General features: G+C 56.2%; 1 long non-coding RNA gene across 1 annotated transcript; it reads right to left on the bottom strand.

Moving 5' to 3' along the window:
* Positions 1–1,633: 1,633 nt before the first annotated feature.
* Positions 1,634–7,308, bottom strand: LOC128845175 (uncharacterized). The gene is made up of 2 exons (XR_008446626.1): positions 6,981–7,308; positions 1,634–2,217 (listed from the first exon to the last, which is right to left on the bottom strand). It is a non-coding gene; the product is annotated as an uncharacterized LOC128845175 (long non-coding RNA).
* Between the last annotated feature and the right edge of the window lie 6,134 nt (positions 7,309–13,442).

The raw sequence follows: 13,442 nt of genomic DNA, 5'->3' as shown, positions 1-13,442 counted from the left end.
GGCCCCGGGCTTGCTCCGCCTGGTGACTCCTGGGCCCTGGGTCTCTTTTCCCCACAGCACGTCACTCTCTGAGCCCCAGGCTTAGCTGCAGGGGTCGCTCCCCTAGTTTGGGCCATGGAGCTACCAGTGCTCTGCCCCCAGCTTCCTCTGGTGTTAGCTGTAGGGTTAAATCAACCCGCCACTGTCTGAAGGAAAAACCCTCCAGTTCTCCCCCTTCCCCGCAGGGCTCCCTGCTGCTCCCCCTGCCCAATTGTTCTGGTAGCTGTTATTAGTCTGTGAATCCCTCCTTTGCAGCCCTGTCACAAGTCGCTGCGTCTGCCTTTCCCCGCCCTACAGCCCCAGGGCAGTAAGCTGTGATGGATGGAGACATTCCCACCACCGTTTGGTACCTCTCTCCTTTCCCCACTTTCTGCTCCCAGGGTAACAGACTGTGATGGATGGGGTTCGTCTAGCATCGTTTTCCCGTCTCGGCCTCTCTCCATCCTTTGGTCCAGGGCTGGTCAATTCTGATGGCTGGGGACATTCCCTACACAATGACCTTTCCCCGTTCTCTACCTTCCCCTATCTCCTAGACCAGGGTAGAGAGTTGTGATAGATTGGAGATATTGAAGCCTATGGCTAGCCTGCTTACTTGCCTATATATCTTTTCTTATGGGTTTGACTATTTGTTTTATTATAACAGGTTATAATATGTTTAGAGATTTATATTAGAGTATTTTTGGCTGCAATGCAAGGGACCTACAGGCCACATCCAATATGTTGTTCTAAGGCAAAGTGCTGCTGATGGGGGAGGGGGGCAAAAGGCTACCCGCCCCTTCTGCCTGTCTCCTGCCCAGCAATTAATCCTGTCGCCCCAACCCCCCATCAGTTCTGTCCCCACCCAACCCCTCAATTCACCCCCCCAGTTCAATCCCCCAGCCGCCATCATCACCACCCCATCACTCCAGTACCCCACCCCACTGACCCCCACCCCACTCAGTGCACCCTCCCAGCACTCACCCCATCTGCTCAGAACCCCCCACCAATGCAGCCCCCCCACCCCACCCCACCAGCCCCCACCTGCCTCAGTTCAGCTCCCTGCAGCCCCCAGCCTCATCTCTGCTCCTTAGGGTTCTTCACCCATCCCAGGAAGGGGGGGTGACGGATTGGATCACAGAACCCCCTAGGGGCTGCCAATTGATGTGCCAAGACTATTTCTGCCCCCGTTTTCCTGCCCTGGCAGCTCAGGACTCCAGTGCCCTGCGTGGTTTGAGTCAGATCCACTAGCCTGCTGCAAACCCAGACCCAGGTCTGAACCATGTCCCACAAACTGCAGGCTTAAACTGAAAACAGCTTAAGAAATGTGCCTGTAACACTCAGATGCCCAATTCCCAATGGGGTCCAAACCCCAAATAAATCCATTTTACCCTCTATAAAGCTTATACAGGATAAGCTCATAGATTGTTCGCCCTCTATCCAGTGATAGAGAGATATGCACGGCTGTTTTCTCCCCGCCCAGGTATTAATACATACTCTGGGTTATAAGAGTAATAAGTAGAAAGTGACAAAGAGTCCTGTGGCGCCTTATAGACTAACAGATGTACTAGAGCATAAGCTTTCGTGGGTGAATACCCACTTCGTCAGACGCATGTAATGGAGTAAAAAGTGATTTTATTAAATACAGAAAGTAGGATTTAAGTGGGTCCAAGTAATAGCAGACAGAACAAAGGGAATTACCAAACAAATAAAATAGAACACACAAGTCTATGTCTAATACAGTGAAAAAACTGAATACAGATAAAAACCTCACACAGTAAGCTTCCTTTTACAGACTAGTCTCCTTCTAGTCTGGGTCCAGCAATCACTCTCAACCCCTGTAGTTACTGTCCTTTGTTCCAGTTTCTTTCAGGTATCCTTGGGGGTGGAGAGGCTATCTCTTGAGCCATCTGAAGACAAAATGGAGGGGTCTCCCAGGGGTTTAATTAGACTTTCTCTTGTGGGTGGAGACCCCTTCCTCTCTCCTATGCAAAGTCCAGCTCCAAGATGGAGTTTTGGAGTCACATGGGCAAGTCACATGTCCATGCATGACTCAGTTTTTACAGGCAGCAGCCATTGCTTACCTGCTACCTTGAATGTCCTCATGTAGACGTCTTGTGTGGATTGGTGCCTCCCAAGATCCATTGTGCGTTAAGTGCTTCTTGATTGGGCACTTAACTTGCACATTCCTTTCTAAAGAAACTGACCAAATGCCTTACTAAGGTTATTTAAATCAAACAAGTAAACAGACAATATTCATAACTTCAAATACAATGACACATGCATACAAATAGGATGAACATATTCAGTAGATTGTAACCTTCACAGAGATATGTTACATGGCATATGTAGCATAAAACATATTCCAGTTATGTCATAGATACATTCATAAGCATATTCCCATAAAGCCTTATGGGGGCACCGTCACAGGGGGGCTGCAGTGGGGGCCCCTCTCCCACGTCCCAGGACAGCAGGGGAACAGCCACCTGGGCCTGGCAGCTGGAGCCCTGCCTCGTCTGGGGCAGCTGACAGGATTTGTAAGTAAAATTGAAGCCTCACTTTTAGAACTCTCAGATGTCAGAATTTTTTCCCCCGTTTGGCTCCTCCCCGCTTCTTTCTATCTTAGCTGAAGTTCTCCCTCCCCCCGCCCCTTGCTAGCTTTGTTTCCCTGCTCTGTAAGAGATCTCTCATTGTCTTTCCAAGTGCTGTGGCAGTAACTGCCTCATGGAGGAAGCACGTTCCTTTGTGTAGGGCAGGTCACTCCTGTTTGGCTGGAAACCCATTTTAAGAATGTGCCTCAGGTGGGAAAAGAATCCTGCCATGTGAGAGTTCTCCCAGGAGATCTCTGAGGGAGGCTTAATTTGACTCAGGAATTGTGACTCGGGATCACTTTGCGAGAGCTGGCATGTCTGCTCTGCCCGGCCTGGACTGCACCCGGGATGTGGCAGAGCCGCAAACTGAAGAAGAGTTTTATCTAAGTGTTGTTATTTCCGAGTCTGCAGGTCACAGCTCAGCCCGGACAAGGCTGCAGGGAAGCCCCAGAACATGGATTTCAGTTTGAAAATTTCCAGCACCACAGAGAAGAAAAAGGAGCAATTTGGGGCATAGACAGAGAAAATGTAACACACCCCACACCCAGGTTGTGGGAGGGAATCAGGTTTTTTTTTGCCCAGAGTAATTAAGACAGAGCAGAGAGGGGAGAGTGTTTGTTTGGGGTGATTTGCCATGTTCACACACAGTCCTGGTGAGGACGTATGGGGTGTGGGTGGGTGTGAGGTGGGGGTGTGTGGAGGGTTGTGTCCTGGTGAGGGCGTATGGGGTCTGGGTGGGTGTGACTTGGGGGTATGGAGGGCCGGGGTCCTGCTGGGGGTGTGCGGGGTGGATGTTTTTGGGTGACGAGATGTGATTCGGTGCCTTGGGGGCATATTTTGGGGTCAGACACCCGGTCCCTAGGCCCAGGCTGGCTTGTCCCCTCTGCCACTGCCCCATCCTCCCTTGGGGGCAGCGTGTGCTTGGCAGCGGGGGCCTCAGCACCCCTCCTCCATGTGGGCTGCAGGCTGGGCCGGGCCCCAGAGGGCCTGGGCTGCCTGGGCTTCCCTCCCTGCACGGAGCCCTGTGCACATGGCACTGGGGGTGGCGGGTCTCTGGTCGCTGCTGGGGACCGAAGGGGGCAGCCACGCCAGGCCTGGCTCGGACAGCCCCATCCCCGCTCTCCCCTAGGCAAGAACCTGTCCAAGCGTGGAGAGGGCAAAGCAAAGGCAGCGGCTCCAGGGAGCACCAAAGGAGGGGCCCCGCCGTTGAATGTTTAAGAAATGACAGTAACGCCTGCCCAGAGCGACCGCTCATGGAAGTTGGCAGAAGTGGTGGCTTGGAGGAGGTGGTGTCTCTGCAAAGGTGGGCCAGTGCCCTCCCTGCTGCACTGCTTGGGGGGGGGGGGGGAGCACGTTGCTCTGGTGTTTGGGGAGGCTGAGCAGAGCGCCGGACGCACCCAGAGGCCTGACCGCGGCTCTGTCCGGGTTCCTGCTCAGCCTCCTCTCCTGAGGCCCCCCACATTCTCTCCCCCCACCATGTCCCTTGGGTCAGCCCAAGGCCCCTCCCTGACTTGCCCCCTTCCCCAAGGCCCACCACCACCACATCCCTCCACCCCCTTTCTTGGCTCGCAGGCAACCAAATCGCAAGACCCCTCTGAGGCCCCCCCCTGCTCCTTGCTGAGTTCCTCCGCCCCCCTCCCCTGCCCACTTTGGCGCTCTGAGTCCTGTCCTTCACACACACACCCCATCTGCTGCTCACTGAGTCCCTCCTCTTCTCTACCCCCAGCCCCCCAAGGTCCCTGCTGCTCGCACTCTTTGCCCGCCAGGGCCGGCTTTAAGCCGCGTCCTACTTCTCCCCCCTCCTTCGAGCACTTGCGCCGCCATACAGCTGATCAGCGCAAGCCTGGGAGGGAGGGGTGAGGAGGAGGAATGTGGTGTGCTTGGGGAACATGCGGGGCTTTGGGGAGGGATCCAATGGGGCAGTGAGGGGGCCAGGGAGGGTGTGAGACAATTCGCGTCCCAGTGTGGCACCCCGCACCTGCTAAAGCCGGCCCTGCTGACCGCCACCCAAGCCAAGCGCTCCCCTGGCCCAGTCTGGAACTTGAGCAAGTACAAACACTTGGGAGGGGCATTCGCTGCCCCTAGGTACCCCTAACTGTCGCTGCTGCTTACCAGGAACACTGCTTTCGAATCACTGCAAACCTGTCTGCAAGGAGAGCAGAAAACTGCACCTGCCTGCTTACTGTACTCTAAAAATGCCTCGTAATATTCCCGTCTAAATGACCGATTTTCTGACCAACAGCAGTTTTTGGCTACTCGGATAAAGGAGAGGCATGAGGAGCCTCGGGAACAGGACAGAGAGGAGCGAGCAGCGGCCAGGGAGGCCTTGGGGGAAGAGGCAAAGGCAGGACAGGGCCACAGAGGAAGAAGCCAAGAGGGAGCAGGGCCTCCAGGTGGAGCACGGCCAGAGCACGGGTGGGGCCACGGTCCAGGTGCTGGTACCGCCCCTTTCGCAGGACCTTCCAAGACCAGCCCAGCGGGTCTCAGAGAGAGAGACGCCCCATCCAGCATTTCCTGCTACCCACACCTGCATCGCCTCATCTTCCCTCCAGTGCACCCACTGCCCCACATCCCCCAGGGGCGGATTACTGCACGGGCCGATGGGATCTGTGCCTCGGGGCCCCAACCCATTGGGGGCCCCACCGGAGCGCTGGCACTCTGACCCCACCCCTTGCTGCTCCTTCACCATCGCCCCTCAGTCCTGTGCCCCCTCTTTCTTCTGAGGTCCCACGCCAGGCCGGGAGACTGACGGAGCCTGTGTAGAGAATGAATGCCCCCCCCCCCCCCGCGCGCGGAGCCAGCTGAGCCCCCGCTCCCTCCCCCCCAGCCCCCTGTGCGGAGCCCCCTCTCCCTTCCCCCTCAGCCCCCTGTGCGGAGCCCCCTCTCCCTTCCCCCTCAGCCCCCTGTGCGGAGCTGGCCGAGCCCCCTCCCCCTCAGCCCCCTGTGCGGAGCCCCCTCTCCCTCTCCCTCAGCCCCCTGTGCGGAGCCCCCTCTCCCTCTCCCTCAGCCCCCTGTGCGGAGCCCCCTCTCCCTTCTTCCCAGCCCCCTGTGCGGAGCCCCCTCTCCCTCCCCCCACAGCCCCCTGTGCGGAGCTGGCCGAGCCCCTTCTCCCTTCCTTCCCTCAGCCCCACCCAGGCCCCCTGCAGACCCCCCAACACCTTTTTTGGCAAAACTGGGCATTCATAAAGTTTTCCCGAGGCCAAGGCAGGATGGATGGCCACCCAAGGCCAGGGGCCCCAGACTTTTTTGGTTGTGCTCTACCTGGTCCGCACCCCACCCTGGGAGCCAGGGCCAGAGCCAGGGGTTCTGGTGGGTCCAGAGGTGGCAGTCAGGGGCCAGGAGTGGGGCCGCATTGGGAGTGGGGCCAGAGGTGCGGCTGGGGCACTACGTAGTTTGGGGATCACTGTCCTAGGCTGTGGGAAAAGCCACCCAGGGAGCCCAGGCAGCTGTGGGGAGCCCATGGGCCTCCACTTGCCCTGGGTGGGGGACTGGGGTGCCTGAGAGCAGCTGCTGCCCCATATCCCTGCCCCCCAGGGTGCCCCACCCAGGGCAGATGAGGGGTCCAGGGCTCAGTCCTGAGCAGCTCTTCCCCTGGTCGGTCAGGCCAGCGGGTGTGGCCTGGGGAAAGGGGAGAAGAAGGGGGAGTGGGGAGGGCAATCTTCTTTGTGCCCAGGGTCCCAATAAATGTTAATCCACCTGGGGGGGGGTTCTTTTACCTTCCCTCCAAGTGGTGCCCTCCCTGGGAGCAGGGGCAGGGAAGGGGGACCCTGGCTGGGGGCTCTGCCCTGGGGGAGGCTCCCAGGGACCAGTGGGAAGGGTCTGGCTGGAGACTCCCCGCTCCCAGCTGCAGCCTGGACTTCGGGGTCCCCAGCAGCAGCCGCCGGGGCCTCAGGGATCTTGCAAAGAACATGGGCTCCCCACAGCGACTGCCCCTGCGTGGGCCCCATGCAGCCCCCCCCACTGCCCCACCCTCGGGCAGGCCCCCATACACGCCCCCACCACCACTGCCTGGGCCACCATGCACCTCCCCCCAGACCCCCCCCCCATGTAGTCTCCCAAGTGCTCTGTACTGTCCAGTCCCCCCCCCCTCACCAGGGCCCCCCACACCCCAGTCTTCATTAGAAGAAGATTCTGCCCCCCCATTTCAGACTCTCCCTTCAAAATAGCATCCTTCCCTCCCCCTCCGCCCAGATTTTCCCCATCACACTTCCCATGGGGCAGGAACCCCTCATTCTGCCTCCATTGCCCCCCCCCTCTGGGGCCGCCCACCCAGCCTGCGTTCCCGCTGCCCCTCGCAGCCCTCCACCCCCGGCCCTGGTGCAGGGGCACCACCACCAGCGATGCACCAGATGCACCACAGCCGCAGGTACTTACGTGCAGGCGCTGAGAACTCAAGTCCAGAAGGGTCTTAGCTAGGCAGGAAGTGTGAGTTACGTGTGGAGGGGGCAGGGCCGGGAGCCAATCTAGGCTGACCAGATGTCCCAATTCTATAGGGCCAATCCCAAAGTTTGGGGCTTTTTCTTATATAGGTGCCAATTACCCGTCCTGATTTTTCACACTTGCTGTCTGGTCACCCTAAGCCAATCACACGCTCCGGTGGGAAATTACAAAAAAAAAACAAAACAAAAAAACAGCAGCTAAAAGAAATAAATAGGCAATTACCTACACAAAGAAACCACTCTCTGCTTCTTACTTCTGCGTTTGTGCTCCTGCCCTAGGGGCTGCAGCCAGGAGAGGGGAATCTCCAGCCGGGCCCTTCCCGCTGCTCCCCGGGAGCCTCCCCCAGGGCAGAGCCCCCGGCCCGGCCCAGCCCCGCTCAGGGGAGAAGGTGAGAGACCCCCCAGGAAGCGGTGCCCCCGGTGCCCCGGGCTGCAGGGGGAGGGTCTGGCCCCAGGCTGCTCCTCGCGGAGCTGGCTGCAATCCCCTGCCCCGGGCCCAGTGTGTGCAGGGGAGGGGGGAGCCTGGCCGGGGGGGGGGGAGGCTGGGACAGCGACACTTGGGGGGGCGGACAGAGGTTACCACCTGCTCCCCACATGATCTGCTGCTTTGTGGCCCCTGTCCCTGTCGGTGCTGGTGTGAACAGAGGCTGCTCAGTGAGATCTGCTGACAAGGAGCTCCCAGCTAGTCCTGGGAGGGAGGGGGGGGGCACAGGGGCAAATCAGGGGAAAGGGGGGGGCAGAATCTAGAAAGGGGCCAAACTGATTACACAGGAGGGTCTAACAGCTGGATGCAGGGGAAGGAGAGAGGTCCAGGGGTAGGAGAGGGAATTAGGAACCGCGTATATGCACTGCCAGACGTGGCAGAGGGGGAAACCCAGGAATAGGAAGGGGCAGAAGGGAGAAAAGTGAACAAGCCGCCTTTGTGCACTGGAGCATAGGAAGCTCCATAAATGGGGAGGGGGCACCGGTGCCCCCTGCTCTGCCCAGAGACCCTGCCCCCAATCCACCTCTTAACCCCCACAGCCAAACCCTCGGTCCACCTCTTCTGATCCCCACTCTGCCCTTCACCCAAGGCCCCACCCACTGCTCATTCATCTCTGCCCCTTCCCTTTTCCCCATTACTCGCTCCTAAACCAGGAAAAATGTGATGGGGCCATGATCATGGAGGGATGAGGTGGAGTGAGGGCGGGGTCTGGGGGAAGAGGCGGAGCGTTTGTGGGATGAGGCGGAGTAAGGGCGGGGCCTGGGGGAAGAGGCGGAGCGTTTGTGGGATGAGGCGGAGTGAGGGCGGGGCCTGGGGGAAGAGGCGGAGCAGTGAAAGGACGAGGTGGAGTGAGGGCGGGGCCTGGGGGAAGAGGCGGAGCGTTTGTGGGACGAGGCGGAGTGAGGGTGGGGTCTGGGGGAAGAGGCGGAGCATTTGTGGGATGAGGTGGAGTGAGGGCGGGGCCTGGGGGAAGAGGCGGAGCAGTGAAAGGACGAGGTGGAGTGAGGGCGGGGCCTGGGGGAAGAGGCGGAGCGTTTGTGGGACGAGGCGGACTGAGGGCGGGGTCTCAGGGGAAAAGGCGGAGCAGTGGAAGGATGAGGCGGAGTGAAGGCGGGGCCTGGGGGAAGAGGCGGAGTGTTTGTGGGATGAGGCGGACTGAGGGCGGGGCCTGTGGGAAGAGGCGGAGCGTTTGTGGGACGAGGCGGACTGAGGGCGGAGTCTCAAGGGAAAAGGCGGAGCGTTTGTGGGACGAGGCGGACTGAGGGCGGAGTCTCAAGGGAAAAGGCGGAGCAGTGGAGGGATGAGGCGGAGTGAGGGCGGGGCCGGGGGGAAGAGTTGGAGCCTGGGCAGTGCCACGGTCTGGCTGGCGGTGCCCCCCCACTCTAGGGAGCGTCTGGTGCTCTTGCCCCCAGGGTGCAAAGTCTGCTGCTCGGCGCCGCTCCGAAGCGAGGAGATCCGCACCACAGCCAGTGCCTGCCCCCTGCCTGGCAGCCTCTTTCATTTCGGGGACCCGAGTCCCCAAGCCTCTTATTCACGCTTTGTCCCCCTCCCCGACAGCTGACTCCACAGCTTCCAGCCAGCTCATTGGCCAGGACTGGGAACCACAGCCAATGGGAGCTACGGGGGCGGTGCCTGCTGATCGGGGCAACCTGCCTGATGCAGAGCCTGGGCCGCATCTCTGCTAGCGACAGCAGGGAGCTGCTTCGGGGAGCCGCTGATGTGACCCCCCCCTCCGAATTCGTTCGTCCCCGGCCCCTGCTCGCCACAGACCCGCCCACAGCCAGAGCCTGGACCGTTGATTGGGTGACCAGATAGAAAGTGTGAAAAATCGGGACGGGGGTGGGGGGTAGTAGGAGCCTATATAAGAAACCCCCCCCCAAATATCGGGACTGTCTCTATAAAACCGGGACATCTGGTCACCCTACGCATGGGGGTGATGCCTTGGCCAGGAGGCAGAGGAGAGTCCCACCCACCCTGGGATAACCGTGGCGCCGAGGGGGGGGGGGTGTCCTGGTCACAGTGAGGGGAGGGAAACCCTGCTCTACTGAGAGACCCCCCCCTCTGCTTCCCACACCCTGTGACATGATGGGGGATCTCCCATGTAAGGGACACAAACAGGGGATGGGGACCTCTTGGTCCCTCCCAGACATGGGGTAAGCGGTGTGCTCTGGTCAGTGAGAGGTGCTTGTCTTCCTCCTCTTGCCTACACACACACTCCTCCTCCTCCCTGTGTACGCACACACACACTCCTCCTCCTCCCCCTGCTACACACAAACACACACCCTCCTCCTCCCCCTGCTACACACAAACACACACCCTCCTCCTCCCCCTGCTACACACAAACACACACCCTCCTCCTCCCCCTACACAAACACACACACACTCCTCCTCCTCCCCCTACACAAACACACACACACTCCTCCTCCTCCCCCTGCTACACACAAACACACACACACCCTCCTCCTCCCTGTGTACGCACACACACACTCCTCCTCCTCCCCCTGCTACACACAAACACACACACACCCTCCTCCTTCCTGTGTACGCACACACACACACATCCTCCTCCCCCTGCTACACACAAACACACACACACCCTCCTCCTTCCTGTGTACGCACACACACACTCCTCCTCCTCCCCCTGCTACACACAAACACACACACACCCTCCTCCTTCCTGTGTACGCACACACACACTCCTCCTCCTCCCCCTGCTACACACAAACACACACACACCCTCCTCCTTCCTGTGTACGCACACACACACACATCCTCCTCCCCCTGCTACACACAAACACACACACTCCTCCTCCCCCTACACAAACACACACACACCCTCCTCCTTCCTGTGTACGCACACACACACTCCTCCTCCTCCCCCTGCTACACACAAACACACACACACCCTCCTCCTTCCTGTGTACGCACACACACACACATCCTCCTCCCCCTGCTACACACAAACACACACACTCCTCCTCCCCCTACACAAACACACACACACCCTCCTCCTTCCTGTGTACGCACACACACACTCCTCCTCCTCCCCCTGCTACACACAAACACACACACACCCTCCTCCTCCTCCCCCTGCTACACACAAACACACACACACTCCTCCTCCTCCCCCTGCTACACACAAACACACACACCCTCCTCCTTCCTGTGTACGCACACACACACTCCTCCTCCTCCCCCTGCTACACACAAACACACACACACTCCTCCTCCTCCCCCTGCTACACACACACACACACACCCTCCTCCTTCCTGTGTACGCACACACACACTCCTCCTCCTCCCCCTGCTACACACAAACACACACACACCCTCCTCCTTCCTGTGTACGCACACACACACACATCCTCCTCCCCCTGCACACACACACACACACACACTCCTCCTCCCCCTACACACACACACACACACACACACCTTCTCCCCCTGCCTGCACACACACTCACCTATACACTCTCACACACCCATCCTCCCCCGCCTACACCTACACACACACGCACATCCTCCTCTTGCCTACACACACACACCCTCCTTCTCCCCCTGCACACACACAGACACTCCTTTTCCCCCTGCCCACACACACACACACACACACACACACACACATCCTCCTCCTGCCCCCGCCCACCCCCAACCTGAGGAATTCCCCCATCTCAGAGAGGTTTCCCTCTGCCTCCCAAGCAGACACACTCTGAAAAGGGCCCAATCAAGCAAAACTCTCAAAGGAGTTTAAGAACAGGGACTAATTATTATGAAACCCCCAGTAACATACAGTATGTGGCATTTGCTATGTTCATCTGAAAATAGCCCATGAAAAGCTGTTGAAATGAATTTTCAAGCCATATTTTCAGGATGCTGTTTTTCCTGTAGCTCCTACTATTTTTTCCACCATTGTTCAAATTTCTGCTATTCGTTTTCTAGTTACTGAATGTCAGAGTAAGGAAGTAGTTTTGTGAAACCGGTAAATGGTTTAAAATTAATCAGTATGCACATTATTCCTGTGTGTGTGTGTGTGTGTGTGTGTATTTGCTATATTCATTACAAGAAGAAAATCAACTTTTTATCCTAGTCAAAAGCAGGAAATGTATTCAAATTTTTTCTCCCTTTTAAATGTGTAACTAGGCTGCTATAGTTTTTCCCCCCACACACAAATCAACCCTTAGCACTTCTGAACTGAAATAATATGAAATGATTATTGCGGGAAATTTTATTGTTACTGAAATTTAAAACTTTCTGTAGCCAATTCTACATTTTCTGTAAATCAAAACCCTGTTTCACCTAGGGCTACAATTAAACAGAAGAAATCAAAGACTAAGTTCCAAGCAAGTCTTGCTGTTAATCATTGGAAGAACTCACCATCCAAGTACTTTTACTGCAGTTTCTTTCTGCCTGAAAACTACATTTTAGTCTAAAACTTCAACTCTTTAATACAGATGGAATTGCAGATTAGGCAAATTAAATTACAACAGGCTAGTATTGCGTACAATTTAGTATAACAATAGCATTGCACTACAGTAGTCTGTACATGACTCCAAAAATAAAATTCTAAGTGTGTAATCCAAGTTAGTTATGGATTTATTTCCCCCTCTAAACTCAACAGTCACTTGATAAACAGTACAGATGTGACAATGTTTGAGCTGACACAGTACCACTGGGCAGTGATTTAGGGCCATTGAATTCAGTGAGTTGTGCCCTTAACTCCAATGGATGCAGGATCAGGCCTTTCACTGAATGGATCCAAACTGAGTTTCTGTGGGTTTTTTAAAAGCATAACTTAAAAATAACACTTGCTATGAACATGAAAATTAATGTCCAATGGGTTTCTTATTTAAAGAAAATCACAAGAAGACATTATTTGAACAAGAACAATAAAAAAGTAGTGAAAACAATGCACCGGATATATTGTTTTAGGATAAATATTTATTTCAATGTCCCATCCCACAAAAAATATTGACTGCGGTGGTGAGGTACATTCAAAAACACTGAAGTGAGTTGAATGTATTATTATTATTATTAGCTAGATAGATAGGTTACGGGGTGGGGGGGTTCAGTGTGGAAAATGGTGTGTTATTTTATGGGTTGAATGATGACCGAATGACATAAGTGATGGACATGGTCGAGGGGTTAAGTCCAGTAATTTTGTCAAGTGTCTGTTGCACAACATGGTGGTGCCTACCCCTGCCTGCATGGAGGCAAACCCATCTGGCTCGTCCTTACCCTACAGACTTCAAACTCTCTTTCTGAACAAGCCCTTTCTTCTCCGGTGAGATATTACCCCAGGAGCTTCCTGGAATCTTCACTCCCTTTGATTAGAAACCTTCTCAGTCAAGGCAACTGGGCGAGTGCATTGCTGCCTGTGCCTGTCTGCTGAGATCTGGACTGTAATGGTCAGAGATCTCACCAGCACAGAAGTATATTGAAGGCAAATCCTAAGGAAATAAGAGTTTAAATGATCCTCCACATATCCCGCCTCTCACTAAAATGAATCCAACCCACAGGTCACTTGGGCAGAATATCCATCTCAGGACGCTACACTGTTAGCAGCGTAAATGAAGCTGCCAAACAAATGATGTTCAAATGACCTCACTCTAGTTTGCACACTCCTCTGTTAAGAGGTCATTGATGCATATGGACACCAGGCAGGGTCGTTTGGAAGCCGAAGACTCTTATGTGTCCGTCCCACACCACTGACGAGTTTCAGCACGTTAGGACAAGTCAGCAAATAAGAACAACCTTACCCAGGGCCGCCCCTAATGGGGTGCAGGGCCCAGGACAACTTACCCTGCCTCACCCCTTCCCCCATTCTCCTCCTTCCCCGCCCCTATTCCACCTCTTCACCCAAGCCCTGCCCATGCTCCGCCCCTTCCCCCAAACCCCACCCTCTCCGCTCCTGAG

This window comes from Malaclemys terrapin, chromosome 11 (assembly GCF_027887155.1).
Source record: "Malaclemys terrapin pileata isolate rMalTer1 chromosome 11, rMalTer1.hap1, whole genome shotgun sequence".
In the NCBI taxonomy this organism is placed as follows: Eukaryota; Metazoa; Chordata; order Testudines; family Emydidae; genus Malaclemys; species Malaclemys terrapin.
This window is presented reverse-complemented; position numbering and strand designations above follow the sequence as displayed.